Here is a 6000-nt window from a genome sequence, read left to right as displayed (position 1 = left end):
CAATTTTAAGTGTGGGGTGAGGAGATTGTCTGGGTGACTTTCCATGCTATTTTAGTTGTGTTAGTTGATTGAATAATTTTATAAAAACAAAAATAGAAAAGATTGGACTTTTCCCGACAATGGATCTATTAGAAAATTTTCCTAAGGGATTTAAGTCTAAAAATAGAAAAAAAAAATTCTTTTGTTAGGTAGTGTAGCAATTACCCCTTGGTATTTCTTTGTGTCGCGGTTCTTTTCCAAGGGGTTTGTTTGAACCGGGTGTAGTTAGTTTTATTTTTCTAGGAGTTGGAGCCACTGTGAGATGAATTAAATTGCACCAATATCTCTTGACCTTATTATGCCTTGACAATAGTGAGTACTTTGGTTGTGACGCTTAGGCTTAGTTTTTGACTCGTGTATAAGTATCTTAAATCGTATAATCGTAACTTTGCTTAACTTCTTTGACTAGAGTGTCTTGATGAATCCGATCCTGAGTGATTTATGTGCCTTGTGTGTGTAAGGTTTTGTGTTATTCTGTGCATTGCATTTGATGCCTAGAACTTGCCCCGTGTGTTTGCAAAGCGAAATAGTAGTTTTGTTCAGTCTTGGAAGTGATATAGGTATTTCTTTGTTGAGCCATATACATATTTTTTCCGACTAATTGTTATGTATATATATATATATATTACCCGTCTAATTGTTGTGCATCGTAGTTAACCCCTTTGAGCCTGTAATCATGTTTCTTTGGAAACCACATTACAAGCCTTACCCATTTGTTTTAATTACCCATCTATTTGAACCTTTTAACCTCTCATGAGCACTTGAATTGTTATGAACTTTGTAAAAGTTAAAGTGTGGGGTGGTTGGTTTGGCTTTTGAATGAAACTAATGAAATAAGGAGAAAGGTGTATTGTTTTGAAAAAATAAGAGCCACTTGAATTGAAAAAAGAAAGAAAAAAATAGTTGTATTATTGTGAAAAATATTCCTTGATAAGTGATGGCTCTTGATGTAAGTATGCTTAAAGAAGAATGGAGTTAATATATAGTGATGTGAAGGTGGAGTTACGGTTTGACATAAGTGTGGGGTTTTAAATGCTAAAGTGCATGTATTAAAGTGCTTAGGGGGGTGTAGTCACTCTTATATCTAAATGTATTATACCCGTCCCGCAGCCTACATTACAACCAAATAAAGTCCTACTTGATCCTAGACTGAATGAGCTCGATTAGTAGAGTAGTACACTACGGGCAATCCTATTGTGCATCTTTTGTGGCATATGAATGTTATTTTTGAGAGTAAGTGAACTCTTTCTATCTTGAGTTCTAATTGTTCTTAAATTTTATTATGTGGAACTATTCTCTTTGTTGTGTGAGGGCAATTGATTCATGAAGGAAAGGTAATCCTTTACCTCTATGTTAGAGTAAGTGGGTGAGTTATGAATAATCCGTGATACTTTTGAGTTAAATCTTGAGGTGAAGATGTTACAGTTTTGTACTTAGTCTATTTTAAATATTCTTGGTGTGATGAGTTAGGAGAATTATTTAAAAATGTCGTGTCTATATAAAGTGTAGTGGGATGGATATTCCAGAGTGGAAGTGGGAGAGGATCACTATAGACTTTGTAGTTGGACTTCCACGGACTTTGAAGAAGTTTGATGTTATTTCGGTGATTGTGGATCCACTGACCAAGTACGCACACTTCATTCCTGTGTGTACTACCTATTATTCAGAACGGTTGGCAGAGATCTATATCCGAGAGATTGTTTGTTTGCATGGTGTCCCGGTTTTCATCATTTCAGATAGGGGCACTCAGTTTACTTCGCAGTTTTGGAGGTATGTGCAGCGAGAGTTGGGTACTCATGTTGAGTTAAGCACAGCTTTTCACCCTCAGATGGACGGGCAGTCCGACCGCACTATTCAGATATTGGAGGATATGTTGCGTGCTTGTATCATTGATTTCGGAGGGTCATGGGACCAGTTTCTACCGCTTGCAGAGTTTGCTTATAACAATAGCTACCAGTCGAGTATTCAGATGGCTCTATATGAGGCTTTGTATGGGAGGCGGTGTAGATCTCCAGTTGGTTGGTTCGAGCCCGGTGAGGCTAGGCTATTAGGGACAGACTTGGTGCACGATGCCTTAGAAAAGGTGAAGGTGATTCAGGAGAAGCTTCATACAACGTAGTCGAGGCAAAAAAGTTATGCTGACAGAAAGGTTTGGGATGTGTCCTACATGGTTGGTGAGAAGGTTCTGTTGAAGGTTTCGCCCATGAAGGGTGTTATGAGATTTGGGAAGAAAGGGAAATTGAGTCCTCGATTCATTGGGCCTTTTGAGGTGCTTCGGAGGATTAGGGATGTGGCTTATGAGCTTGCCTTGCCACCCAGCTTGTCGAGTGTGCATTCGGTATTTCATGTTTCTATGCTCCGGAAGTATATTGGGGATCCATCTCGTATTTTGGATTTCAGCACGGTTCAGTTGGATGATGATTTGACTTATGATGTGGAGCCAGTAGCTATTTTGGGTCATCAGGTTAGAAAGTTGAGGTCAAAGGATATAGCTTCAGTGAAAGGGCAGTGGAGAGGTCGGTCCGTTGAGGAGGCTACCTGGGAGATGGAGCGGGAGATGCGGAGTAGATATCCTCACCTGTTTGAGGCTTCAGGTATGTTTCTTGACTCGTTCAACGACGAACGTTTGTTTAAGTTGGGGAGGATGTGACGACCCGGCCAGTCGTCTCATGACTTACTGCTCTGTTTCCCCCATTTCTGCTTCTTATTGCTTTGTATAATGGTTCTATATGTGATCGGGTTGATTAGTTAGGGTTCGGAAAGGAATTAATAAAGTTTGAGTCACTTAGTCTCTTTTGAGGAAGGTTAAGTTGGAAAAGTCAACAGGATGTTGACTTATGTGTTAGAAGGCTCGGATGTGAGTAGATTTAGGCTTGAATTGGCGAAAGTGGATATTTTGGCGATTTCCGGTTGTAGGTAAGATTTTGATATATGGGTTGGAATAGAATTTCGAGAGTTGCAGTAATTCCGTTGTGTCATTGAGGATGTGTGTGAAAAATTTCAGGTCATTCAAACGTGGTTTGGTTGGGTTTTTGATCAAAAGCGGAATTCGGAAGATTTTGGAAACTTAGGCTTGAATCCGATGTGTTTTGATTGATTTGATGTTGTTTGAGGTGTTTGGAAGATTGGTACAAGTTTGAATAAGGTTTTGGGATATGTTTTTGCCTTTGGTTGAGGTCCCGGGGGCCTCGGGTGAGTTTCTGAGGGTTGAACGGATCATTTTAAGTTAAAGAAAAGTTGCAGATTTTGGTTTCAGCTGTTGCAGGTATTTTGTTCTTCACGTTCGCGAAGGGTTAGGAAGGGAGGCGTCAGGTTTGGCCTTCGCGTTTGCGAAGGGGAGTCCCGCGTTCGCGAAGGGCCGGAATGGTAAGCATTGCGTTCGCAAGAGGCTTGGCCGCGTTCGCGAAGGTTGGTGAAGCTGAGGCATCGCGTTTGTGATGGTGAGATCGCGTTTGCGAAGAAGAGTTTTGGTCAATTGAATTTTTGTGCTTCGCGAACACGAGGCTTTGACCGCGTTCGCGAAGAAGGATTTCAGGCCTGGGCAGAAGGTTTAAATAGTCGTCTTGTCCGCGAATTTGGGGTTTATTTCTTCCATTGTTGGTCATTTTTTGAGCTTTTTGAAGGAGATTTAAGAGGGATTCAAGGGGAATCACTTGGAAGTAAGATTCTTGGACTTAAAACTCGATTCTTATATGAATTCCACCTAAATAATCATGAAATCTAAGCCTAAAATTGAAGAACTAGGGCTTGAAATTGGAGACCTAGAAATTGGGATTTGAGGGGTCATTTGTGGATGGATTTTGATGCTTTTGGTATGTATGAACTCGTGGGGAGATAAGGAATCTATTGATGTAAAAATTATCGAATTCCGAGACGTGGGCTCGGGGGTCGGATTTTGGTAATTTCGGGATTCGTGTCGTATATTGATTATTTTCACTTGGGCTTCGTTTCCTTAGCATATTTTGACGTTGTGATTCTGATTTTGGATAGATTTGACGTGAGTAGAGGCCGATTCGAGGGGAAAAGGCTTCGCGAACTAGAGATTTGACCGGTTTGAGGTAAGTAATGATTGTAAATGATGTTCTGAGGGTATGAAACCCCGGATTGCACATCGTTGTACTATATTAAAGGGACACATACGCTAGATGACAAGCGTGGGGTCGTGCACTGTTGGGGATTGTGACTTAGCCCATCCCGAATGACTATTTTACCGCGTATTTGACTGAAATCTATTCGCTATCATCATTATTTGGGCTGAATGCCATATTTGGGGTTCGTGCCAACTATTTGAACCCTTAGGGGACTTTTATTTATATTTCCTCACTTTTTGGACTTTATACCTAAACTCAGTCATGTTATATTTCACTGTTTTCGTACTCAGCCATGTTTACTCTATTTTAACACTTAAATGATCTTTTAAATGATAATTGGGCTGAGAATCATGTTTTACTATAGCCTGAGTGGCTTGTGAGGATTTTGACTGAGTAAGGCCGAGGGCCTATGTTGTGAGGAAACATTTGATATTGATTATGAGGCCGAGGGCCTGAGATATGTACGCCACGAGGTGGCTTGATATTGCGCTTGGGCCGTAAGGGGCCCCTCCAGGAATCTGCACACCCCCAGTGAGCGCAGGTACCCATTGTGATGTGATATATAGCCCGAGGTACTGGTATTGTTCTGAGATATTGACCGAAGGGCGGATTTGTGGATATTGTGCCCGAGGGGCGAACCTTTATGTGTTTATTTTCCTGAATTGACAATCATATATCTGCTTAAATTGTTGAAAAAGGTTTTTCGTGAAGTTAATTTGAGTTAAATGACTTTCACATATCTTTTACTGATTTTACTGCTTTATTATAGTCTGCAAATGAGCTTTACATGATTTTCTGCATTCAGTCTTTATTTATGGTTATTACTCACTGAGTTGAAGTACTCACTTTACTCCCTGCACCCTGCGTGCAGATTTAGGCGCATCTGGTCCCGCTCCTGAGTGTTGATCTTCCCAGCTCAGGCGGATCAGAGGAGTCTCTAGGTAGTTGTAGGCGTTCGTAGCCCGGAGCTTCTCCCTATCTTATTTCTCCAAATTTTAGTTACTGTATTAAATCTGTAGTTTTCTCTGAGTATTCTGGATTGTTTAAATGCTCATGACTAGTGACACCCTAGTATTGGGCTGTGTTGTGTTGTATTCTGCATATTATACTATCATCTTCTTAAACTTTGGATTAATTTATCATGTTTTAGACTATTTCTTACTGTTTAACTATTAAATACTGAAATGGGAAGTGTTGGCTGGCCTTGTCTTCACGAGAGGCGCCATCACGACCAGGTCCATAATTAGGATTATGACAGATTGAGACTTGGTCCGTCCCGTGAGAATGTAATGTCTAATGCCCTTATTTGTGTTTATATGCATTTCTTGTCTGCTAGAAATTTGACTGCCTTCATGTAGAAATCATGCTTAGGTTATGTACCTGCTCATGATAGCTATACTCAGTCATAGTGATTCTTATACATGTTTACCTCAGTCTCTGTTATTTCCCTACTAATACACTACAATATTCTGATCTGGGTTGTTTTCTCTTTCTTTATTGAGGGATGCGAGACTAGAGTGGTTCATGACTGAGTGAAGCTGAGGGCTTATTTGTGAGATATTACCTTAGCATGTGAGTTGTCTGTGCGGATTCTGATGAGATATGGTGGCACGTGAGTTGTCTGTGCGGACCTTGATATGATATAATACCATGTGAGTTGTCTGTGCGGCACGTGAGTTGTCCGTGCAGATTATAGCGTCTGGGCTGTATGAGCCCCTCCGGAGTCTGAACACCACCAGTAAGCGCAGGTTTCTATGTGTTTTGAGGGCTGAGAGCCAAGCGTTGAGCTATTGAGAGCTTGAGTGACAGTACTTGTGAGGTTGCATCTGTTTCCCTTTGTTCCTGCATTTAGCTGATATTTGGTTTACTT

This window comes from Nicotiana sylvestris, chromosome 3 (genome assembly GCF_000393655.2).
Source record: "Nicotiana sylvestris chromosome 3, ASM39365v2, whole genome shotgun sequence".
NCBI classification, from domain to species: Eukaryota; Viridiplantae; Streptophyta; class Magnoliopsida; order Solanales; family Solanaceae; genus Nicotiana; species Nicotiana sylvestris.
The sequence above is the reverse complement of the archived record's forward strand: the minus strand, read 5'-3'. Positions refer to the sequence as shown.